Below are 26789 nucleotides of genomic sequence, written 5' to 3'. Positions count from 1 at the left end.
TTCTGACATGCTTGCATCCACTTTGGGGGAGGGATAAAGGAAACAGCATGCCACCTGGTGGATGATTGTGTTGGTGTTTATAAAAAATCAAAAACTGCCATCCAACGTGCTGTTCCCTTCCCTGAACATTGTTTGCCACCCCCACACAGCCCAAGTCTATTTGTTTGCATGTCAAACACAAACTAAATTTGAAATAACTGATATTTGCCCCGTGAATATTTCTGCACAAGCATGTGTGCAAAGGCTTTAAGATACCTGAAGCAGACCAGATCCTGAGCAGTATAAACCTGTGATATAGGTCTGCCACTCCAATCTCATGAGTAGCAAACCCGAGCAGCCTGCTCTGCCCATCTCCCAGCCACATTGACAGAATTGAGCGGTCCTGTTTGGCGTGGTGGTAGGTGAAGCCATGAGCAGAGGCAGCTGCGGCCCAACGGCTGAAAGAGATAGGCACATGAAGCCATACTGCCACCCGGCAAAGGAGAAAGGCTCACTAACAGGGATGTCAACAAATTTGTGCACAACATTTCCGAGAAATACGATTTTTGTGCATATGTAAAAAATGCCACCAATGCCCAGTCATGTGGAATCCGTAGATTAGGGCCTAATACATTTATTTCAATTGACTGATTTCATTATATGAACTGTAACTCAGTAAAATCGTTGAAATTATTGCATTTATATTTTTATTCAGTATATATTCGTTTTTCACCACTGGTGAGCGTAGCCAAAGATCTATATTTTCATGTCACCCAATATATAGCGGATGGTTTGAGTAAAAACAAATATATATACTGAGTATAGAAACATTAATAACACCTCTTTCCATGACAGACTGACCAGGTGTTCTTAATGTTTTGTACACTCAGTGTGTGTATGTTTGACACCCAGGTCTACCTACCTCGTAGTAAATTACTAAATACTCATTCGCTGATATCTGCCGAATATGTGCACTTTCCCAGACAAAACAATGACATTCCTCCCATGCTCGTTCTGTAGTTCTAACCGGCTTGCTGAGCATGTGAATTCTCGACCAACCCCCAATGACCCTATAGTATCCGTAAGGCGAAGCGTTTTATTTGAAAGCGCATTTCTTACTATATGTAGTAGTTTGCAAGTAAGAGTTAACATGTTATAAAAGCCTTTAAATATATTTTCATGAAAAAGCGTCCCTGAAAATTACGCGGGTTACATAAATACATAAAGTAAACACTGAAGTTGCATAAATACCGTTATATACTACTTCACATTTATGTGGACATCTTTGCTACATTATGTTGTGTTTTTGTAAGTTGCTAGCAAGTAAAATAATATCATTCAAAGCTATATTATGTTTAAAATATATATATGTATTCTGACGCATCATAATAGAACAACAGAATAGCAAAGCAGAATTACTACGGCATTTACGGTAAAAGAAGCGCGACTGAATTTTAACCAGTACGTTTATCTCAGTTGATTCACCCATGCTGGTGTTAAAGCTTCTGTTTCACATGCACACTGTGATGGATTAAAGACAAAGAAAAACAAAAGCAAAGTTAGGAGAGTCAATGATGGTGACAACTCAAGGGAACTGAGAGATGGCTCGAGTGATTTAAATAGCTTACAAAGCTCGGGGCACGAGGCAGCAATCGCAACAACAACTAATTTACAGGTATTGACTCAGTTGAGAAAAGTAGCTAGTTAACGTTAGTTAGCTAGTTATGTTGCTCTTAAATAATATCATGCCTGAATAGAATGTACATTTCATGTACCATATATTTTCGTCATTTAGCAGACGCAGTTATCCAGAGCGACTAACAGGAGTAATTCCGGTTTAAGTGCACATCAATAGATGTTTAATCTGCTCGGGGATTCCGGTTACTGGGCCGGCGCTCTTTTAACCGCTAGGCTACGTGCCGCCCCCAAAAGATGTCACAAACCTACHAAGAGAGGGCCACCCACCAAAACTGACKGACTAGGCAAGGAGGGCATTAATCAGATAGGCAACAAAGAGACCAAAGATAACGTGGGGTGGCAGGTAGCCTAGTGGTTAGAGCATTGGGCCAGTAGGTTGCAAGATCGAATCCCCCAGCTGACAAGGTTAACATCTTTCGTTCTGCCCCTGAACAAGTTCCTAGGCCGTCATTGAAAATAAGAATTTGTTCTTAACTTACTTGCCTTGTTAAATAAAGGTAAAATAAATATACACACTAATTAACATGGAGGCATGCATTTACCTGCTGATGATGGATGAAAATTGCAATGAGTATATACATTGCCTTGCATGTAACCTCCAGCGGCCCCCAACTTCACAAGAAAGCCCCCCCTCCCCCTGCAGGGATGTGTGGTATGCCAGCGATTTCACTCTTGACAAAACGTTCTCTTTTGCAGTTTAGAAAGTCCTAACATTCTATTTAAACATTTGTGTACAGCAGATTATAAACTTCCCAAAATATTCAGGACATCAGCAGGGCTGAGTGTAAAAGCAGGATGACCAGTCCTATTGTCGAGCTATACTGGGCAACAGGAGGTATGTCAACAATGTTTATCAACATAATGGAATATTGTATATGTGCATGTGCTTATTGACAATGAATTGCACTGTGGGGAGACAATATCAACAATTGACACAGACACAGTTGATATGGTGAATAATATTAGACTGACACAAAGGCTGTCAGTTTATTTCCAGGCCAAGTTTCTATGCTGTGTTTGTTTTTTCAAGGTGTGTCTGGCCGGCATCATCTTTCCCCGGGAGTAAAGTGGGCCTACAGAAAAGTACTCAGAACAGCCTGAAAGTGAAGCCTGGGGATGGAGTGACTCTTCACCCCCTGATAGGGCCTGTGTTACAGGCAGAAGATGTGCATCTCTCCACCAGGTAAAGTAGTAGGTTTAAAGGCGTCTGCATGCCTCCTATCCAAAACAATTCAGAACAGTTTGTGCATATATTATGATGACGTTTTTGTTAGTTTTGGTCTTTGGCAAGGTTTTTTTTGTGTGCTCGTGCACCCAAAAAATTCTTGAGGCAACCTTAATTTCTGTACCCAAAGTTTATGCCCCTTCCTTGGTCGTAGGTCAACAGTACAGATTCTTCAATGAAGTGTTTGTTGTCATTCAACAAAAGACGACTCACTTTCATGTACATTTTTTCACTTGAGAAATACTGCACCAAATATTGTATAGTTTGAGGAAGTACTCTGGCTACGGCATCTTAAAATGGACAAACAGTACTATTGCTGCTTTTTCAAGTGAAGGTATTTTAAGGGAGTATTCGAAGAACACTCGTTTGGAGTTTAGCCGAGTTTGGCTAGGTGCCAGCCAAACTGAAGCATTGGAAGCCTTAAGACTAACCTCACTTTACTTGTACAGCCATACGCCATAAAATGTTTTATACTTATAGATAAATGTCGCCATCTGCTGGTGAGACACCTGCAACAACAGTTTGACAGTCAATTGAGTGATGACTCAGAAATGCCATCACGGTTATGTTAATTGCATGATGAATGGTAAATGCAGTCAGAAGGATGATGCGTTCCATTTGGAAGAATGCAGTAACTTCTTTCTCCGGGTGAGAGAGTTTATTTTTCGTGGGACTACATAACAGGGGATATGTTATTATTTTTTCAATTTAACTAGGCAAGTCAGTTAAGAACAAATTCTTATTTACAATGACCTCCTACCGGGGAACAATGGGTTAACTGCCTTGTTTAGGATTGGAACGACATATTTTTACCTTGTCAGCTCTGGGATTTGATCCAGCAACCTTTTGGTCTAACCACTAAGCTACCAGCCGCGCCAAATATGTAATGTAACACTTTGCATTACATTACCATACACTCATATTTCAGATGGAAAGATCCCACTCTCTGGAAACTTACTCTCCCTGATGTATTTTGGCGGAGCGTGTAGTCTGCGGATGACGGGGGTCGACGGCCTCTCCCTGGAGACCCCTGCATACCCCGGGACTGGAGCCTGATACAGAGGAGGCCTCTGACGAGCTCAGCGCTGGGCTCCACCTTCGCCCTGGGCTCCACCTCCGCCCTGGGCTCCACCTCCGCCCAGGGCTCCACCTCCATGGACCTGAGGTGCAGGCCAGGGATCCGGGGCAGCCTGGTCCTGCATCCAGTACCCCCTGCAGGCCCGCCTGTGTGCCATGTGTCCCTCCAACTCTCCCCGGCAACCCCCAGACTCCCGCTGAGTCTGAACAGGGCAGTCTCAGTCTAGAGGTGGAGAATAAGGTGAAGTTCAGAGACGGGCACAAAGAGGCTCAAGAGGAGGAGGATACGGCAGCCCCGAGATCAAAAGTCATATACAGTATGATCCAGAGAGAGACTTCTCCAACTACGGTACACAAATATATGGTTTTCCTTTGAATTGGAAAATTCTTCATCAAAAACAATATGCTATATCTCAAAACTGAACTTTGATTTTATGCATTTGATTCCATTTTTGTGCTTATGTGATGTTGATTATGTTATTGTTGCGTACAGGAATCACACCTCCTAGGGGGGTTCTCCTTTATGGCCCCCCGGGAACAGGAAAGACTATGATTGGATGAGCCATAGCCAATGAGGTCGGGGCACATATGACCGTAATCAACCGTCCATAAATCATGAGCAAGTATGGTCATATTATTGCTACCTAATAAAATGTGGTTGGGTACCAAGTACAAGATCATGTATTGAGGGTTAGTGATGCTCGTACATCCATATCAAGTGGATATCAAGTTTATTTTGTTATCATGTTCGACCTGTCTTTACAGATTTTATGGTGAAACAGAGGTCAGATTGAGGCAGATATTCACAGGAGCCTCTCAAAGGTAAATATTGAGAGAAAAAATACATATCAGCCTTAGAAATGCAGACTGACATCCAAAATATCCCCCTCTCTCCTGGACATCCTTCAGACATTCTCCCTCTGTCTGCTGAGTGTCTGCTGAATCTTGATTTTTGTTCTGTCAGCGAATCAGTCTAATGAGAAAAAGAGAGCGCAGGCCCACGATCAGAGACGGCTCGACAGCCGCCCTCCGCCCCTTTAGAGAACACAGGGAGCCTGGGAAACCCATCACCGCTGGTCGCCATGATGTGCCAAATTGGCATCACGTTATGGCCAAGTATATCTTCATCTCCCCAACCCAGCTCCTTGGTGCAGATGGTGCACTGAAGCAGCCGCTCTCCCTCCTGCTATCTGTTTTCCATACCGATGCTAAGGCTTGTTGTATAATCCAAGGTCACCAACCACCAAGGGCCTGCTGCTGTGGAATGTGGCGAAAGCACTTCCTGCTCCCAGAATTCTTCTCTCCACTCTCACTGTAATTTATTTTGTGTTTTGGTCCCTCTGCTGGGCCTGTGGCATAGGGGGAGGTGGAAATAGCATTATTTCTCAGCCGGACCACCTATTTTAGAACATAGTACAAGGAGCTCTGTTATACTATTAATATTGTATTGCCAGATAATGCCTGATAGTGTCAGAAGATGTAAACCAGTAATTTATTAAGCCTTCAGACACATTTATGGTCTGGAAATGTCCTTTATGTTTGAGCTTTTAGTGTCGGGGTCATTGGTTAGGGCTAAGATTATTGATTAATAATTTATTACAACTACATGCTCAAATTCAAGCACAGTCATACTAACTTAAAAGCATACTTGCTTCATCCTACTGTTCCAATTGCTCTCTTACATTCAAACCCCTCATTTATTGATTTAACGCCTGTTTTACCAGGGAAGTTGACAAAGTTGAATGCACATTCTCATACCACTGTAACATTCCTAACTGTCCTGGTTTGTCTCTTCCTCCAGGAGGGCCACTCAGGCCAGCTGCTGGTCCTAGGGGCCACCAACTGGCCCCACGCCCTGGACCCAGCTCTCTAAATCAAATTTTATTTGTCACATGCGCCGAATACAACAGGTGTAGACCTTAACATGAAATGCTTACTTACAATCCCTTAACCAACAGTGCAGTTCAAGAAAGAGTTAAGAAAATATTTGCTAAGTAAACTAAAGTAAAAAATTATTAAAAGTATCACAATAAAATGACAATAATGAGGTTATATCCAGGGGGTACCGGTGCCAAGTCAATGTGTGGGGGTACAGGTTAGTCGAGGTAATTTGTACATGTAGGTATGAGTAAAGTGACTATGCATAGATAATAGACAGCGCGTAGCAGCAGTGAAAAAACAAATGGAAGGGAGGGGGGCATTGTAAATAGTTTGGGTGGACATTTAGTTCAGGTATGCTGTTGATTACTTGTTCAGCAGTCTTATGGCTTGGGGGTAGAAGCTGTTAAGGAGCCTTTTGGTCCTAGACTTGGCGCTCCAGTACCGCTTGCTGCTCTGGTACCGATTGCTGACCTTCCTCTGACACCGCCTACTATAAAGGTCCTGGATGGCAAGAACCTTGGCCCCAGTGATGTACTGGGCCGTACGCACTACCCTCTATAGCGCCTTACGGTCAGATGCTGAGCAGTTTCCATGCCAGGCGGTGATGCAACCGGTCAGGATGCTCTCGATGGTGCAGCTGTAGAACTTTTTGAGGATTTCGGGACCCATGCCAAATCTTTTCAGTCTCTTGACGGGGGAAAAGGGGTTGTGCCCTCTTAACAATTGTCTTGGTGTGTTTGGACCATGATAGTTCGTTGGTGATGTGGACACCAAGGAACTTGAAACTCTCGACCCGCTCCACTTCAGCCCCGACAATGTTAATGGGGGCCTGTTCAGCCCTCCTTTTCCTATAGTCCACGATCAGCTCATTTGTCTTGCTCACATTGAGATAGAGGTTGCTGTCCTGGCACCACACTGCCAGGTCTGATCGTTGGCGGTGATCACGCATACCACTGTTGTGTCGTCAGAAAACGTAATGATGGTGTTGGAGTCGTGTTTGGCCACGCAGTCGTGGGTGACCAGGGAGTACAGGAGGGGACTAAGCACGCGCTTCTGAGGGGCCTCAGTGTTGAGGATCAGCGTGGCAGATGTGTTGTTGCCTACCCTTACCACCTGGGGGTGGCCCGTCAGGAAGTTCAGGATCCAGTCCCAGGGTCCTGATCTTTCACGTGATAAAAATAAAGAAAAACCCTTGAATTTTTTTAACTAGGCAAGTCATTTAAGAACAAATTCTTATTTTCAATGACGGCCTAGGAACTGCCTGTTCAGGTGCAGAACGACAGATTTGTACCATGTCAGCTCGGGGATTTGAACTTGCAACCTTTCGGTTACTAGTCCAACGCTCTAACCACTAGTCTACCCTGCCGCCCCATGAATGTGTCCAAACCTTTGACTCTTACTGTATATGAAAAAGCCATGTTTCTCACCACTCCATATTGTGGTTTATTTAGAGCTGGATTACTGCGAGGCCTACAAGACCGAGTGTCTCACCACACCAACCCTCTGAGACTCCTGACTTAAGGAAGTGTGCTTGTACTTTGGCTTGTGGATCCCATTGAGAAAAACCTTCTTTAAAGTAAAACCCATACCATTTACTTGTTGTGAAATTCCTCATGGCCCATACAGCCTTAACCCTGCAACCCAATCCCCCTAACCGGGAAAACAGTGTCAGGAAACCAGGATGTTGGGGTTTTTCTGTGGTGGTCAGTTGTGTGTGTGTGTGTGTGTGTGTGTGTGCGAGACGCTGAGAGCCTCCTGGGTGGTCCCGGGGATATGGCATATTGCATTTCCAGAGGAGGCTACTACCTCGGCTCGCAGAAGCGCTCTGGCAGAGAGCGTGATTTACCGTCTGTAGAGGCCAGACGTGACTGGCAGTGTTTTCAGAGAAAACCCCTGGAGGGAAGAGATCCCCCCCCCTCTGTCCGATCCCGAAACACAACGCACAAGACAAACACAGAACCTCACGTGCGCCACAGGAAAAATGACCAGTCTCCAGAGAAGATTGGAGCTCTTTGCCGTGTCGGACCATGTCATGGCTCAGTTAATAGCTCCATACGTACCAGTAATGCTATTTCATACAATTGGTCAAATGAACCCATCACAACCCACTCTGATTACCCCTCGTCTGTCCTATAAAAAGGGTTAACACTACTGTATTGTACTAAGGGGGGGACAACTGTAGGATGTTTGTGTGTTTCAGCACGTACAATGTAATAACAACATCATGGAGATGGCCATACACAACCTTGTCGTCTTTGTTGAGTTGAGGGACAGACCCCTAGCAGACCCTGTCCATCCATCACCATGTTGATGTGTTTTTTCCTCTGCTGCCGTCATGAAAACATCTCAAGGAACCCCAGTTGTTTCCCCCAATTCCCTGTCCTCTTCTGGTAACAATGACCTGCAAGGGGGAACGTGCCTCGCTGCAGCCCCTCTTCCTGTAAAGATGGGGGGAGCAGCGAGGGTGTCACACACACGACCGGACCCCCCCCACACACACATCCAGTACAATGGTGCCCTGCCAGACCCGGCTGCATAAGGCTATTTGTAGCTTCTCCTCTTCAGCTCACTCTCCCTCTCTGTCTCACTCGCTCTCTCAACTCACTCACCCAGGACCTCTGCCTTGCTACCCCACTTGTCTGCTCTCCTGAAGCGTCTTAGGCTGTGTAATATCTCAGTACAGTGATGTCGTAGAATACAAGTGGTATTGGAAGTCAACACAAGCTGTTATGCACCATATTCACTGTGAGACTATGCTAGATTGCAGGATAGGTCAGCCTTCAATTGCAGCCTATGAGTAGAATTCATTAGACCAAGTATATTCTGACTTACTCAATAGAAACCTCTAGTGGAGAACATTAGAACATAATACTTAGTTGAAGTGCTTGGAAGTCTTAGTGCAGTGTTCCCCAAGGGCCAAATTTTGCCCGCAGTTGAATGGTCAGACATGAAAGACTAAAAACACCAGCAAATCAGCTCCAAGTGATTTTCATTTTGGAAATCTGCTCCAAAGAGAGATGTGATCGTATACAAATGTAAGCAAGGATTAAAATGATTGTTTCAGTTAAATATTATGTCTGTTTGGTTTCTGGCAGTCAATTTTTCAGTCAACAAATTATTTCTAATTATGTTCTGTCCCCCTGAACATCCCCTCAAAAAGGGCTGAATCTAGTTGATGGGTGACGTGTCTTAGGGAGTAGTTACAATATTCCTAAAATCCTAAAGTAGTCTTTTTCCCTCTCTCTGTCTTGGGCCGTAATTACATTTCACAATTAATAACATATAAATGGAGAAATCATTGATGGTGAAGAGTTAGTTATATAAACCTCATGAAGAACAATTGAAAGGTGGCCTATTGTAGGCCTATTGATTTGAACAGACGTTTTGGTAAATCAATCTCTATTGTAGCCATCCATGATTATCCCTAGGTGGTTTTCCACTGTTTTGAGTGGAGATCAGTCAGCTTTCCTGTCATGCTGTCTCTCCCAGGGTTTTGGGCGTCTTTGTTGTCGTTGTGTTGGTGAACTGATCCTAGTTGTGGCAGATGAGTCATTTCTTCAGTCTAAACAGTGTAATTTGTTGTGTGCCACATCTGGACCCACTACAAAGCCTTCTAAACAGGGAACCCCTTTAGTAGGGGAATAGGAGCAATGTACTGTGCTTAGACTATTGGTTGTTAAGTATAACTTTTTTACATTTTTAAATACACATTGCCATGTTTAAACTATATGCTTTTGTTTGTCCAAAAAGTACTTGAATTACATTTTGTGTTAGGGTTCATGTATGCCTAGCTAGCTTAGTTGATATATAGATTTGTTGTGCCACAGGTATTGTTTTTTAACTCTAGGCCTTCAGATCGAGACGTTGGAATTTATTGTTTGAAGATTATTCATTGTAACCAGACAGTGACCTTGCTGAGGAGTTCTGGAAATCCGTTTTTGGAATGGCGATTACTTTATTGCGTAGGTATGAGGGGGGAAAAAATGGCAGGGAGAAATGAGGTGAGTATTGTGTTTGACATAACTTTTGCGGCAAAGACATGAATGAGACAAACAGTGCTAAATGCTAGATGTGTGTTTACAGAGGCAGCCGTCCATATAAAGCCCTTTTCCTGACTCCCCTGTCCTTTTAAAGACACTTTTGGAATTTTAAGACATGCTACATGAATATTGCCGGGTCAGTATGTGAAGTTTATTTTGGGGCTCTGTTTATAAAATCCGGAAATGTTTGCCATGTACTCTTTAACCTTGGTCCTTACCTTCACCTAATGGCAGCATTCTTGCTCGCTCGCTCTCGCTCTTTTTTCAAGGGGGCTTTATTGGCATGGGAAACATATGTTAACATTGCCAAAACAAGTGAAGTAGATAATATACAAAAGTGAAATAAACAATAAAAATGAACAGTAAACATTACTCACAGAAGTTCCAAAATAATAAAGACATTACAAATCTCTTTATGTGTGTATATATACAGTGTTGTAACGATGTGCAAATGGTTAAAGTACAAAAGGGAAAATAAGTAAACATAAATATGGGTTGTATTTACAATGGTGTTTGTTCTTCACTGGTTGCCCTTTTCTTGTGGCAACAGGTCACAAATATTGCTGCTGTGATGGTAAACTGTGGTATTTCACCCAGCAGATATGGGAGTTTATCAAAATCGGGTTTGTTTTCTAATTCTTTGGGGATCTGTGTAATCTGAGGGAAATATGTGTCTCTATTATGGTCATACATTGGGCAGGTGGTTAGGAAGTGCAGCTCAGCTTCCACCTCATTTTGTGGGCAGTGTGAACATAGCCTGTCTTCTCTTGAGAGCCAGGTCTGCCTACAGTGGCCTTTCTCAATAGTAAGGCTATGCTTACTGAGTCTGTACATAGTCAAAGCTTTCCTTAAGTTTGGGTCAGTCACAGTGGTCAGGTATTCTGCCACTGTACTCTCTGTTTAGGGCCAAATAGCATTCTAGTTTGCTCTGTTTTTTGTTAATTACTTGACACGTTGAAAATAATTATCTATTTGTTTTCTCATGATTTGGTTGGGTCTAATTGTGTTGCTGTCCTGGGGCTCTGTGGGTTGTGTTTGTGAACAGAGCCCCAGGACCAGCTTGCTTAGGGGACTCTTCTTCAGGTTCTTCTCTCTGTAGGTTATGGCTTTATTATGGAAGGTTTTGGAATCGCCTCCTTTTAGGTGGTTGTACAATTTAACGTCTCTTTTCTGGATTTTGATAATTAGCTGGGTATCATCCTAATTCTGCTCTGCATGCATTATTTGGTGTACTACGTTGTACACGGAGGATATTTTTTCAGAATTCTGCATGTAGTCTCAATTTGGTGTTTGTCCCATTTTGTGAATTCTTGGTTGGTGAGCGGACCCCAGACCTCACAACCATAAAGGGCAATGGGTTTCCGATAAAATTGAAATACAAGTCAGTTTTCTTTAGGCCAGATTCTAAAGCCATTGAACTTTATGATCCCTTTTAAATGGCAATAGATGCTCCTTCTTGCCACTTGTCTCTCAAAAATCAGTTACACAGCTAATGATGGAAGACTTACATGATGGCCACACCGACTCTTCTCGATGATTTAACCGCGCTGCAATAGCAATACTGGTTTCTAATGTGTGCTCTTTAGAGGACAGCCAAGTGTCTAGATACTATGGTTATTCGTATTTGTACAAGCCTCTATGTACTGGCAAACTGAGACCCTTCTTTTGGAAACATCATTTTTGTGTTTGGTTCACTGCCTCCAGATTTACCGGCAAAGACCCAAGAATCCTGCAGAAATTGCTGTGCAGAAATACTTTCTAGTCCTGCTGTTAGGCCTCCCTTGTCTGAGTGACACATGCATTCTAGTATCACCAGTGACAAAACATAAAAGACAAATTGCTCTCAGAATATCATACGTAATCGCTGAGGCCAGCAGATTCTATAGGCAGCCAGTGCTGACTTTTCTCAGTGCCCTCGCCAATTCGTTGATGATAATGTTGAGAGAAGAGTGGGGCTTAAGCTGCATTCCTGTCTCACCCCCACGGCCCTGTGGGAAGAAATCATCTGGTTTTTTTGCCTATTTAACTGCACACTTGTTGTTTGTGTACATGGATTTATAATGTCCTGCGTATGTTTTTCCCCCACACACCTTTCCATCCAATTTTCATATGATAGCAACCCTCATGCCACAATTGAGTCGCAAGGCTTATTTTTATGAAATCAACAAAGCATGAGAAGACTTGCTCTGTTTGGTTTGTTTTTTTTTGTCATTTTCATCATGCTTAAATCCTGCTTATGCACAAATGTGATTCCACCCGAGTCTCGGCCCCGTTTAACATTTTTATGTTTGATTGATGGTAGTAAACTTTCTCTATAGCTTGAGGGACACTGAGTAACTATGGTCTCCATGACACCATGTTTCAGTAGGATTATGATTCCGTTCCCTTGATGTTTATATCAAATCTCTGGATGTGTGTTTTTTATACCACCAAATGTGAGAGAGTATAGTCCCTGAGATATTTTGTTTCTCTTGTTTCCGAAGAGCTTGTGAAGTTTCATATGATTCCTCATTTATTAATAATCTGATATATCACGGTTTGAGTTAAGAGACAATTTGTGGAAAGCAACCTTCAAAATTAACTCACTTATATATAATATATATTTCTATATAATTATACGTAAATAACTTAAGATATAGATATATATGGAGTAGTGTGGTGTATACGTATATTTGAATATTAGTTAAGTATTAACTATTAGTATGATCTACAACACACCAATTACATTTATAATTAATTGATTATTTGAAATACACGATATAAATCACAATAAAAATTAAGCATAGTATGTAAATTTTCCAAACTAATTAATAAGCATAGAAATAAAGAAATATGTCAATAAAACAAAAATATAATCGGACGATAAAACACACAAACTGCAAACGCTGCAGGTTGATCTGAGATGTGTGCTGTGTGATGCTAGTCTCAGGTATTGTAGCTGCTGTGTGTGGATTGACTTGTGAGTGCTATGAATGGTCAGCTGGTGTGTGTGTGTGGTTGTGTGTGTGAGTGTGTGTGTGTGTGGGTGTGAATAAAAGGTCTTATTTTGTTGTCTAATCAGTAGTACTTGCAATATTCAAGGTATGACCAGCAGTAGTTCGCGCGCCACATATAAATATAATCTTAAGGTGTGTTTTGCCAGAAGGTTACTCCAGCATAATGTCATGCCTGATCGAATCCCGTCTTTCTCTCCTCTCTACATGTCCAGCTCTTCTCTCTACTCTCTTGTCATGGCTTCTTTCTCTATCTTCCTGTCTATATTCCCATCTCTCTCCCAATTACAAGCTGTCCGATTCTATCTCTCATCTCCGATTTCCACAAAACCATCGGCTGCTGTCTCCGTTCTATTCTCTCTCTCTCTTAGACAAAACAGCATGCATACGAGTACTTTACTCTCTCTCTCTGGCTGAGTTTGCCGCTCCCTTCTTCTCTCTTCCGCTGCTCGTTATCTGGGTCTCTCTATCTCAGCTGTCGCGTTCTCTTCTCGATGTGTTCCCGTTACTGTGCTCTTCTCTATTCATCGTCTCTCTAACTAACTCTAGCCTCTACTCCTCTCTGTCCATCTTTCTCTCTTTCTCCCTGTCCCTCTCTCTCTCCCTCTTGTACTTTAGCTCCTCGCCGCTGCGCCGTCTCTTTTCTTTGCTCGCCTGTTCCGTCCTCTCTCTCTTCTCTCTTTTACTCTCTCTCTGTCTTAGCTTTCTCGCTCTCTCTCCTGTCTGTCCAATCTTTCTCTCTCTGTCTGGTCAATCTTTCTTGCTTCACTTTTCTCGCTCGTTCCGTCTTTATCTTTCGGCTTGTTACGAACTCTCTCTTCTCTGCTCTGTCCAATCCCTCATGCTAGCCTCCCTTAAATGCGGCTCCAGTCCGTTTTCCCACTACTTGTTCGTCATGCTCTCTCTTTCTGTCTCGTCTTCATCCATACCTCTCCGTTGCTTTTACTCTTTATTCTCTCTCCTTTATCTCACACACTGTTCTTATCCGACTTACTATACTCTCAGCACTCGAATAACCTGTTTTCTTTCCTAACTCTCGTCGCCTAGGCTCTCGTACCTTTATCTCTCTTCCTTCTACGCTGTCCCTCCGTCTTTCTCTCCTCGTCTCAGTATGTACCGATTCTTTTTCTTCTCCTCCTCGCACTCGACATGTTCAACTCTCTGTACTCTCTCTTCTCCTGTCGCGTTCTTGCCTGGCATCTCTCTCCAGCTGTCCTGGTTCTTCTCTCTCTCTCTCTCTCTCTCTCCTCTCTCTCTCTCTCTCTCTCTCTCTCTCTCTCTCCTCTCTCTCTTCTCTCTCTCTCTCTTCTGTCCTCTCTCTCCCTGCCTCTCTCTGTCCATCTCTCGTCCTCTCTCTCTCTCTGTCATCTCTCCTCTCTCTCTCTCTCTCCTCTCTCTCTGTCCTTCCTTCTCTCTCTCTCTCTCTCTCTGTCTCTCTCACTTTTCCCGCCTCTTCTTCTCTGTCATTTCTCTCTCTCTCTCGTCATCTTCGTCCTCTCTCTTCTCTCTCTCTCTCTCTGCCCCTCTCCTTTTCTGTCTCTCTCAATCTGCTCTCTGGTCCGATCTCTCTCTCTCATCTGTCATCTTCTCTACTCTAATCTCACTCTCTCTGTCCATCTCTCTACTCCTCTGTTCCAATACTCTTCGCACTCTCTTCTCTTCCTCTACTCATCTACTATCTCTCTCTCTCTCTCTCCGGCTCTCTCTCTCTCTCTCTGTCCATTTGTCTCTCTCTCAATTCAATTTAAGGGCTTTATTGGCATGGGAAATATATGTTAACATTGCCATAGCAAGTGAAGTAGATAATACACAAAAATGAAATAAACAATAAAACCTCTCTCTCTGTGTCTCTCGTTCTCTCTGTCTCACTGTCTCTCTGTCTATCTTGCTCTCACTGTCTATCTCTCTTGTCTGTGTAACTCTCTGTCTGTGTGTTTTAAGAGCACATGTTATTGCAGTTTTTCAGAGTTGGAACAGATGTTGGGTATTGTAAATACAGGTGCAAAGAGTGTTCCGGAAGCCCCTCGGAGTAATGAAAATGTTCCTGTTTTTTAATGGTGTAATGCCAAAAGTATTTCACAATTCATTTGAGGACAATGTCGCTTGAGACCCACACAGCTCTGCTGACAAGTGCCTGGGGAAGGGGGAGTGGTGTTAAGTAGGCTACTTCTGGAGGGTGTTTTCCTGTCTAAAGGAAGTGTGGAACGTGTTGTAGGAGTGCAGATGGACACTTACATATCTAGTTACATAAATGACTTACTGTTGTTGTTGTTATCCTATCAAGACAATAATAAGACGCCCTTGAGGTCAGCAGGGGGAACCTAACTTCACCTCAACTAGACTTCTGTCAGTTTCCTCTGCCTGTCTGAAAACGGTAGGCTTTAACTGCCCAAATTCATCCACGGTAGTCATTTTTGAATGGTGTTAGTTGTAGTAGAATGCACCAGTGTCTTCGATATATTTACCTTGTGGTCTGTGGACTTGGCTTACGTTCTATCGGAGGATAATGTTGTTTTTACTCAAGGGGTTGTTTCTTTTTAATACTCAGGGCCAGGGTGAGAGCAGGGCTGCTGGAGTTGACTCTTAATAAAAGGCCTTGAGTCGGGGAGGGCGTGTTTTGGGGCCAGATAATTGGGAACATCCCTTCTTCTTACCAGGCCACAGCCCTCATGTTCACTTTGTCTGCTCTTCCTCCCCAAGCCAATATTAGCAATGATAAAAGTAATTGCCGTCCCATACCTATTTTGGGTCCAGTTGCATTTTCTTCCAATGCGCATTCATGGAAGTGGAGGGGCCCCCCATTCTCAATCCCCGCAGATTGCTGGTGAATTTGAAGCATTCAGCAAAGAACAAGTGGGAAGAAAGAGCGTCCACATGAGGTTCAAATTTAACTCTGTTGTGTTGCTTCTTTTTTCACTCCTAACAGGGCATCGTATGTTTTCCTAACTAAACCAAATGTGTGCTGGGATCGAGCCAAGCCTAGCCAGAGGATAGAATCCCTGAAGCGAAAATGCTTGAGGTACATTGTTGAATTACATTTATTTAGCCTTTTGGCTATCCAGATTCCAGGCTGGATACCTCATTAATCAGGCTCATGAATATACTTGCTAACTAGGCATTTGCTAGGGATGTGTTTGTCTGTCTTTCCTTAGGTGTATTTGTTTAGTAGGTTATTCCTCAACCACTGTAGCATGTTGTGTCCAGCGATTGGTGAGAGAAATATCATTAGCTGGACGAAACGTTTGTCAATCCAGGAAGATTGAGCCTTATGAGTGCAGACTTTTCTTTCTCATACCGTCGACAATATTGTGTTGAAGCGCCACAGACAAACGTTTTGGACTATGCACTTGAACACCTCTGACAGTGAACAGTAAGGTGAGAGGGTGCGAATGCTTTCATGGTCACCCCACTGTGAAGTGAACTTCTTTCTCAAAGGCAAATAGATGTGGCCTGATGAACCAAGGCCTAACCTCCATTACCCTTTGACCATCCCTCTATCCCTGATGAGGAGGCTGAGCAGTGGAGGAGAAGACCATGAGGGGAGTTACGGGGGAAGAGACGGCTGGGTAGCAGATGTGGTAGCCCACATTCCCCCCTCTCCCCAGAAAATGTGCTTGCCTCCCCTCCTTTCTACTCTGTGCATGGTCCCAGGCTGAGGCAGATGTTTTTGTGCTGCTAGACGAAGATTCCTGGAGCTTTTAACGGAGAAGAGAAGAGACGTCCATGTCATCAGGCAGGGCCAGGCCAGGTCAGGCTAAGTTGATGTGATGTGGGGGGACTCAGGGGAGAGGAGACTGTACGCAGCAAGGCCAGGGCCCGGGACCTGGAACACACTGACCTTGGCTGGCTCCTCTCTCTCTGTCGTCTGTCTCTCTCCGCATTAATTGTGTTTTTCTTTTTTCCCTCCGTCCCTTTTTTCAGTCCTCGTATCCTGGAACATATAAACAGGATGTAGTCTTGTCTGATCGTAAATCCTCTCTCGTCTGCCCTGGCCCCCAGTCCCCCCCGGTCCCTTGCCCCAGCCTCCAGGCTGAGTTGGAGCTAGGGCCATCTTAACCGGAGCTTGGACTGGGCGGGAAGGAGGAGAAGGGTGGTGATGGGTAGAGGGCTGAAATTGAGTTTTTCCTGAGAAGAAAACTTTGTTTGTGGGTTCAGTGCGTCAGTTGTAATCATGCCTTCAGCCACCATGCAATTTGTTCATCAAATGCCTGCTATCCTACCTGCATGTTTTGGAATMTATACAACAAATGGTTATGAGTGGAGGCTACTCTAGTCGAGTGCAGGTTTTTCTGCAATGTTGTGGGGTAGGGTTCTTTAAAAGTCGGGCTGATTTACTCTTAGCAGCAGCTTTTCATTAAGCATTTTCACATTCATATTTGTAAAAACGATCTATTGCACAAAGAGTTCCACCAGCCTTATTCAGAATGTGCTTTGCCCTTGATCCTTGCACATCATTTCACTTATCTCATATTGGCTGGACTCGTGACATGTTTATCTAGTCTAGTCTTAAACATAGACTGTTTAAGACAAATTACCCACAACCCACAGGAAGAACCCTTTCTCCTTTGTGTTAAACACGCACTGTGAGGATCTTAGAGATTTCCCGAAATCTTAAAGAATAGCCAATCTAGAATTCAAATCCCACAGTATTCCATGAGACACTTGGAAAATAAGGCATTCTCCCTGTTCTAATCCTGACCTGTCAATGACACTAATGTAGCCTAGGTGATTGTCAAGCCCTATTCTCGCTCCCTTCCTCCTTCTAGCCTGCTCCCTATCTTCGTCGCCAGTGCCAATGTGGCCTATTCATAAGCTATCATCACCCTGGCCCCTTGTACAGTCAGTCAGCATTCCAAGGGCCTACTCTATAATGCCCAACACAAACTCAACATCCTCCGCTGATATTGATGCACAGATGAATTTATTTGTACGGTTGTCCTTTTGTGTCCTTTTCTCTACTCGGCAGGTAACGGAGTTGCCTCGAGTCAAGAGAGAGTTAATCTCAAACATAAAGCGTCAATTAAAGTTCCTCTCCAGCTTTTCTTCTTGGCTGTGCGTGTCCAATGTTCCCTGTTGAATTGAAAGAGTGAAGGAAAATAGCGTTCATTTAGAGATTAGGCATTCGTCAGGGATTCGTCATCACGACATGTCGGAGCCTGAGAGGTGAGGTGAAAGTTCTACTGTGTGAAAGTAAGTGTGTGTTTGGAGACGTGGAGCGGCTGCCAAGGACTTATGTGGGAAACTGTCCGTCACTGAAAGGCTTGTCGTTAGAAAAAGGAGGAAAGGGAGGCTTAGCCTATTGTTGACATTTTGACAATGTCTTGTCTCTGAAGACTAGCCTCGAGAAAAGTGGCAATACTGAACAACAGTCTTGATGTTCCCCTCAGGCCATAACTATCAATGTTTCAAACATGACTTACTGCAGCTAGGGCATCTTTCCTCCTAGTAACTGTACACATCATCACAACATCTTAGACTTACAAAATGTCCATCTCTAACAATCAAGTTCTTTATCAGAATGGTCTCTCTTATTACCCACCATGCACTATTCTCTTTATACCACCCCAAACCTAGAGATTCGGAAACCTTGGTACATCAACAAATATGTTGATATCATTCTGGTCTTTTTACAGGGCTGAATGCATTGAGGAGTGCTCTCGGCAAGTGGCTCCCAGCCATCGGACCTCCAATTAATGGGGACAGTGACGGTCACTTTCCAGGACCTTCAGTGGGCCATGTCGGAGGTCAAACCAGGTGCCATGAGGCAGGTCGCCATCGATGTCCCCAAGGTATGTTTGGATTATGGCCCTTTGGTTTCCTTTTTAGTTTAGAAACCAATTTAGTCTTTTCAAGGTCGGCATTAAAATGTCCTTTTAACCGCCATTAGACTTATAGAGTGACACAAAAGATGGAACAACAACTCTGCTGATGTCACCGGCACAATGGAAAGTGTCTTCTAGTCTCATGTTCAGAAACTTCAACAAACTTCCTCAGGGATTGAAAGATATCATTTTTTTAACCTTTATTTAACTAGGCAAGTCAGTTAAGAACAAATTCTTATTTTCAATGACAGGCTAGGAACAGTGGGTTAACTGCCTTGTTCAGGGGCAGAACGACAGATTTGTACCTTGTCAGCTCAGGGATTCGATCTTGCAACCTTTCGGTAACTAGTCCAAAGCTCTAACCACTAGTCTACCCTGCCGCCCCGCATCATCTCTCAGCAGCGAAAATTGCTTAATTACTCATTGGACTACCAGTCAATTTATTATACCAATAGTACAGTGAGGCATTAAGTAATTTGTGCATTAGACAAGATGCTTTCAGATCCCCAATGACTTTTGTTGACGTGCGGGGTTTAAACCGAGGAAACGTCGGATGGAAATGACCCACAGGCCATACTGCTGCCCTCCCTGAAACGGAGATGAATCACACACTCGGGGGAGATGGGGGGACAGCCATCCATGATGTTTTTGGACTTTGCATGTGCAAGACATAACGGACAGGAAGAGGCTATCATCATCTCCAGTACTAATTGAAAGCAGATCGGGTCGATGTCGGTTCCTGCCAGAGAGTGCGAGAGAAAAAAAGGCCCTTCTCCTCCTTCCTCCTAATGCTCCTCTGCACTGAGCTCACCCCGAGACGTTCAGTTCTTGCGGCCAGTTCCTGGAAACAAAATAGGGACTTTAGTTTTTTCCTTCCCCCAGTGCACTGCAGCTGAAGGGTCGGCCGCAGAGCTCGGACTTGATTATATCCACATGAGTGCAAACATTTGTTTCTAATCCATTTATATAAGAAACTTCCAGTGGATCCCGGGTGAGGCGAAAGCAAGAGCAGAGCACGCCTCTCTCTCAGGCCGACCGGACCTTTAATATTTTGATCTGGTCCAGAGATACGTTCCGTTGTTCTTCTTCCTCATCTTTCTCTCCTCCCAAGTTCTTGTCAGGAGAAGTACCCACCACAACTCCTCCTCCCACCCTCCTCCTCTCCCACCTCCCCAGCAACCCCATCAAAGCCCGGACCCTGAGAGGCTCCTTGTAAACTTCAGACAACAACAGTAAAAGATAATAACTGGGTCTCGGGGAGAGAAAAAGAGGCAGGGGGAATGAAATCGACACAGCAAGGTGTGACTCAAACGGCGCCCTCTAATTCCACATCCGCCATGTTCGTGACAAAAGCACCTTGGAATTAATGGTGCCTTTTTGTTACGCCAGCGCTATGTTCTTTTGTCTGCAGGAAACCTGAACAGAAACAAAACAAAATAGGGGGGAGGGGGAGAAGAGGTGTATAAATCTTTACTGTGCACATCTGCTGCTAGCCTGGCACCTGAAGCTGCCTGATTTGATTTACACCCCATAGACTCTGGCAGGAGGAGGCTGTCTCTCTCTCTCTCGCACTCTCCTTCCATGCTCTCTCCCATGCTCTCTCTTCCCATCTCCCTCTCACCATCTTTATCATCGCTCTCTCCTCTCTCTCTCCATAAATTGTTCAGCATGTGGTATTTACAGTATGTGGCCGGATGCCAGGTTTCCATTAGGTGCTCCGTTCCCGGGAGACGGCGCCGGTTGCCTGGGATGTGTTACCACAGAGGAAGGGAGGAACGGAGGGGGGGGAGACAGACGAAAAGTCATGCTGATGAAGGGGGGGGGGGACTGCTCTGGCCAACCCCTGCTTTCCTTATCTGTTTTATCTCCTGTAGTCGTACGCCTCGGCCCGTCATCTGTCAAAGGGACAGCTGCTGGCTCTGTTCAATGTCTGCTGATTCACCCTAAGCCCAGATCGGGCCCAATACTTTTCCTGACGTATACTACATTTTCATTTTCTTGTACTGTATGCCTATTATTCCAAATAATTCGCACAGAGCAAAAATACCAACAGTATTTCATTGATTTATTTGATTGGATAATTGATTTATTACAGCTGTAGAGAGAAATAAACACTGGACAAACTGAAGCCACAACTTTCTTGCCCCACGATGAGGATATAATTTTTTTATTGAAAATCGTTGATCATGGAAAAGGTGTTAGTTTTCTTGAATCGGTTTCTAAAGAAGCTTTCATAACACTGCTGGACACCATGCTCCATTAAAACTGCCACCCCATACAGCCCATTGGGGACGTCTCTCTTTCCATTGTGWATGAAACCTCTGTATTCTTCTCTGTTTCCAGCTGTGTCCGAATTGTTTGTCTGTTTCCCTTGCAGGTGCGCTGGTCGGATGTGGGAGGCATGGAGCAGGTGAAGCCGAAACGTAAGCAGGCGGTGGAGTGGCCTCTCAGGCACCCCGAGGCCTTCACCCGCATGGGCATCCAGCCCCGTAAAGGAGTACTCCTCTATGGATCCCAGGCTGCTTCATGATCACCAAGGCTCTGGCCAACGGAACGGACTCAACTTCCTTGTCTTTAAGGTGATGATCATTCAAAGTTTGATTGTTGCCTGTATTCTCCACCAGATGGTCAATGTACAGGTAGGGAAGAGTCCATTTTAGTCCTTTCTACACCTACAGGGTTCCCTAAATCCCACCCCTTTAATGCATACTTTAGTTTTGCAGTTGCATTGTGTGCATTGCCTTCAAGCACAGTTCCTTTTCTTATGGCTGACAGCATGGACCTTTGACGTTTCCACAACTAGGGAGATTCTACAACTATAGATAGTAAAACTAGTACGGCTTCTTTCCGTTTTCCGAAACATACTGTACTTAGCTATGGCCAGTGATTTACCACTGGCAGCCATTGTCTTGGCTTTACCCCAGTTAAAAAACAGGGATGTGTCCCTGATTATCTCAAGGACCTCAGAATCTTTGGCTTCCTTGGAGGCAGACCTACAGGCCTCCTCACTTGACCCCTCTGACCCCATGTTTGTCCTTTTCATTCATCACCCCATCCCGTCTTCTCCCTTCTCTCCCTCCACCCCAATTCACAACTATCCACGACACCGTCCTCATCCCACCCCTCTCCCTCGGCCTGCTCTGTCCAGGCCCCTTGATGGAGATTGATTGATCACTTCACTGATTGTTAATTGCCGATTATTTTGGAAGCTGTTGCCGGGTGCGATGGGGCTGTGACAGAAACTGTCAGCCAGCCTGATTCGATTGGGTCAGTGGTAAAAGATAGTGGATAGACTGTAATATAACAAAGGAAGACTTACCTTTTAAAGACTGCTTACAGTGTAAAATTCTCTTAAAGGTTTTTCTCATAGATGCTTTTGTGAATAACGTCCAACCCAAATTGTTCATATTATGTTACACTTGATGTTTAAGCAAAATAAAATAGTAAGAAGTTGGCTAATACTTTTTCAATGACAAAATCATAATGTATTTTCCCCCAATGTGTTAGCTTTGACTCCGACACATCACCCTTGCTTCACCATACTTCTAGATGCATACTACTAGATGCGTCGTGTACAGTAAAACCCTAACACTCGATCAAAATGTTTTCACACACCAATATGACTGTTACTCTAGCCAAATAGAAATGTACCTACATAGAATATAACCCTCCCAGTGAGTAGCTGGCTAGAGAAATCAACAGATGAATGAGTCAGTCTCCACAACATTGTCGTGTTCTGAGGAGACAAAAGGCGTCGTCTCCCTGCCAGCCCAGAGGTGTTGAAGAGGGGGGATTGCAGGGGGAGGAAGTGCGTCCCGACGGCCTGAGTGGATGTTTATCCGCCTCGGAGGGAGGGAGAGTGCAGAGTGGCCCCATCAACCTTACTTACCCTACCTCCTTTGTCCTCTCTGCCTTCCTTCTTAATGATAATTTTTCCCTCTCTTCCACTTAAATAACTATCCCTTTAATCTCTGAGAGATTTCTTGGCGGGTTGTCAAAAAGTTCTCAGTGGTTTGTTCATTGAGGTGTGTTCCTGTCAGATATTAGATAGTGGTCTAGTTTTGCTTGTGGTTAGCTAGGTTAAATGTTATTGAGCATGTATTACTTGTGTTATAATGATATGAATGAATAGTTATAGCCTACTGTATAACTAGGTTCCTCGTACGGAAATCGCCTGGTACTACAATGAATTACTGGACAGGAGAACCAACTTCCCTCTCGGTCTTTCAGGGTCCAGAGTCAGTAAATATGTAGGGGAGTCTGAGAGGGCTGTCAGAGAGGTGAGTACCAGGCCAACTTTCATTGTCTATCATATACCCATTACACTAGGAACATAAGGACTACTTCTGCTTAGAGGAAATTGCTTTAATATTCTACACTCTAATGTATATGCAATTACTGTATATTAATACCTCTCATATGTCGATACCAGGTCAGAGCTGTCACCCCCTCCATTGTGTTCTTTGAGGTTGTCGCTCTTACTGGAGAAAGAGGAAGCTAGATATTTCATCTCAGAAATGAAGTTTAAAACTTTTTCTACCTGATAAACGTAATACTGCAGACTTGATGACCACGACACGGCAACTGCTTGCGAGCACATCTTATTCTGAAAACTGGAAGCACGTATCAAGCCTAAATGAATGGGAAAGATAGGCACCATTTTTAATCATCAGCCTAGTTCAATACACTGAATGGCATGTATTATCCYCAATTACTCGTTGAATGACTGAATGTCTACATTACCACAATAATTACATTATCAGTGTAATTATTGTACAGTGTAAAGCCGGCTGTGGAGTTCCCATGGAGTCAGTCCACTAGTGCTTTGCTATCAACGCGCGTGCGCACGCACGTGCACACATACACTGACACACAGACGAGTCAGTCTGTCCGGAGACTCTTCAATGGGATGGCACTGGGAACGTCTGTGGCTTCAGGAAGAAGACAAAACGGCCAGAGAGAGGACACAGGCTGCGACAAACAAGCGCTTCATTGTGCACGCCACAGCAGATGGGGGAAGCCAAATATGAGGCGTACTTCCCGGTAAACCCCCACGAAAGTCAATGGTGAAGGAACAGATAAAAGACCCCTCCAGATATGGTTCAAACGTGGCGTTCCCTCAAGCCTAATTGGCCAGGGCTTGAGATGGGTCACAGTGTCCTTTCTTAACAAAACCATTTTGTCATTAGTGCATGTAGGGTGACATTTTGTATCTGCCTACTAGGACTGGGAATTGCCAGGGACCTCACGATGCGAGATTATCACCATACTTAGGTGCCGATATGTATTGTGTTTCTCACGATTCTATATGTTTTTTTATTTTTTTTATTTCACCTTTATTTAACCAGGTAGGCTAGTTGAGAACAAGTTCTCATTTGCAACTGCGACCTGGCCAAGATAAAGCATAGCAGTGTGAACAGACAACACAGAGTTACACATGGAGTAAACAATAAACAAGTCAATAACATGGTAGAAAAAAAAGAGAATCTATATACAATGTGTGCAAAAGGCATGAGGTAGGCAATAAATCGAATAATTACAATTTAGCAGATTAACACTGGAGTGATAAATCATCAGATGATCATGTGCAAGAAGAGATACTGGTGTGCAAAAGAGCAGAAAAGTAAATAAATAAAAGCAGTATGGGGGGTGAGGTAGGTAAATTGGGTGGGTAGTTTACAGATGGACTATGTACAGCTGCAGCGATCGGTTAGCTGCTCGGATAGCAGATTTTTTAAAGTTGTTGAGGGAGATAAAAAGTCTCCAACTTCAGAGATTTTTGCAATTCGTTCCCAGTCGCAGGCAGCAGAGAACTGGAAGGAAAGGCGTCCAAATGAGGTTTTGGCTTTAGGGATGATCAGTGAGATACACCTGCTGGAGCGCGTGCTGCGGGTGGGTGTAGCCATCGTGACCAGTGAACTGAGATAAGGCGGCACTTTACCTAGCATAGCCTTGTAGATGACCTGGAGCCAGTGGGTCTGACGACGAACATGTAGCGAGGGCCAGCCGACTAGGGCATACAGGTCGCAGTGGTGGGTCGTATAAGGTGCTTTAGTAACAAAACGAATGGCACTGTGATAAACTGCATCCAGTTTGCTGAGTAGAGTATTGGAAGCTATTTTGTAGATGACATCGCCGAAGTCGAGGATCGGTAGGATAGTCAGTTTTACTAGGGTAAGTTTGGCGGCGTGAGTGAAGGAGGCTTTGTTGCGGAATAGAAAGCCGATTCTTGATTTGATTTGGATTGGAGATGTTTGATATGAGTCTGGAAGGAGAGTTTGCAGTCTAGCCAGACACCTAGGTACTTATAGATGTCCACATATTCTAGGTCGGAACCGTCCAGGGTGGTGATGCTAGTCGGGCGTGCGGGTGCAGGCAGCGAACGGTTGAAAAGCATGCATTTGGTTTTACTAGCGTTTAAGAGCAGTTGGAGGCCACGGAAGGAGTGTTGTATGGCATTGAAGCTCGTTTGGAGGTTAGATAGCACAGTGTCCAAGGAAGGCCGGAAGTATATAGAATGGGTGTCGTCTGCGTAGAGGTGGATCAGGGAATCGCCCGCAGCAAGAGCAACATCATTGATGTATACAGAGAAAAGAGTCGGCCCGAGAATTGAACCCTGTGGTACCCCCATAGAGACTGCCAGAGGACCGGACAACATGCCCTCCGATTGACACACTGAACTCTGTCTGCAAAGTAGTTGGTGAACCAGGCAAGGCAGTCATTAGAAAAACGAGGCTACTGAGTCTGCCGATAAGAATATGGTGATTGACAGAGTCGAAAGCCTTGGCCAGGTCGATGAAGACGGCTGCACAGTAATGTCTTTTATCGATGGCGGTTATGATATCGTTTAGTACCTTGAGCGTGGCTGAGGTGCACCCGTGACCGGCTCGGAAACCGGATTGCACAGCGGAGAAGTTACGGTGGGATTCGAGATGGTCAGTGATCTGTTTGTTGACTTGGCTTTCGAAGACCTTAGATAGGCAGGGCAGGATGGATATAGGTCTGTAACAGTTTGGGTCCAGGGTGTCTCCCCCTTTGAAGAGGGGGATGACCGCGGCAGCTTTCCAATCCTTGGGATCTCAGATGATACGAAGGAGAGGTTGAACAGGCTGGTAATAGGGGGTGCGACAATGGCGGCGGACAGTTTCAGAAATAGGGGGTCCAGATTGTCAAGCCCAGCTGATTTGTATGGGTCCAGTTTTCCAGCTCTTTCAGAACATCTGCTATCTGGATATGGGTAAAGGAGAAGCTGGGGAGGCTTGGGCGAGTAGCAGCGGGGGGGCGGGGCTGTTGGCCAAGGTTGGAGTCGCCAGGAGGAAGGCATGGCCAGCCATTGAGAAATGTTTGTTGAAGTTTTCGATTATCACGGACTTATCAGTGGTGACCGTGTTACCTAGCCTCAGTGCAGTGGGCAGCTGGGAGGAGGTGCTCTTGTTTTCCATGGACTTTACAGTATCCCAGAACTTTTTGGAGTTAGAGCTACAGGATGCAAATTTCTGCTTGAAAAAGCTGGCCTTTGCTTTCCTGACTGACTGCGTGTATTGGTTCCTGACTTCCCTGAACAGTTGCATATCGCGGGGCTCTTCGATGCTATTGCAGTTCGCCACAGGATGTTTTTGTGCTGGTCGAGGGCAGTCAGGTCTGGAGTGAACCAAGGGCTATATCTGTTCTTGGTTCTGCATTTTTTGAACGGAGCATGCTTGTCTAATATGGTGAGGAAGTAACTTTTAAAGAATGACCAGGCATCCTCAACTGACGGGATGAGGTCAATATCCTTCCAGGGTACCGGGCCAGGTCGATTAGAAAGGCCTGCTCGCAGAATGTTTTAGGGAGCGTTGTGACAGTGATGAGGGGTGGTCGTTTGACCGCGGACCCGTGGCGGATACAGGCAATGAGGCAGTGATCGCTGAGATCTTGATTGAAGACAGCAGAGGTGTATTTGGAGGGCAGGTTGGTCAGGATAATGTCTATTAGGGTGCCCATGTTTACGATTTAGGGTTGTACCTGGTGGGTTCCTTGATGATTTGTGTGAGATTGAGGGCATCAAGCTTGGATTGTAGGACTGCCGGGTGTT

At 44.5% G+C, this 26789-nt stretch overlaps 1 long non-coding RNA gene and 1 pseudogene across 2 annotated transcripts; both read left to right on the top strand.

The window, feature by feature from the left end:
- Positions 1 to 1241: 1241 nt before the first annotated feature.
- Positions 1242 to 9075, top strand: LOC111965555 (uncharacterized). Of its 2 annotated transcripts, XR_011480100.1 has the most exons (6): positions 1242 to 1654; positions 2415 to 2512; positions 2708 to 2860; positions 3831 to 4328; positions 4473 to 4801; positions 4944 to 9075. It is a non-coding gene; the product is annotated as an uncharacterized lncRNA (long non-coding RNA). The 2 variants fall into 2 exon arrangements; XR_002877530.2 differs by having other exon boundaries at positions 4473 to 9075.
- A 7541-nt stretch (positions 9076 to 16616) lies between these two features.
- Positions 16617 to 24031, top strand: LOC139027926 (ATPase family gene 2 protein homolog A-like; annotated as a pseudogene).
- The last annotated feature ends 2758 nt before the right edge of the window (positions 24032 to 26789 follow it).

Source organism: Salvelinus sp. IW2-2015, linkage group LG6.2, assembly GCF_002910315.2.
Source record: "Salvelinus sp. IW2-2015 linkage group LG6.2, ASM291031v2, whole genome shotgun sequence".
NCBI classification, from domain to species: domain Eukaryota; kingdom Metazoa; phylum Chordata; class Actinopteri; order Salmoniformes; family Salmonidae; genus Salvelinus; species Salvelinus sp. IW2-2015.
The sequence above is the reverse complement of the archived record's forward strand: the minus strand, read 5'-3'. Positions and strand labels throughout refer to the sequence as shown.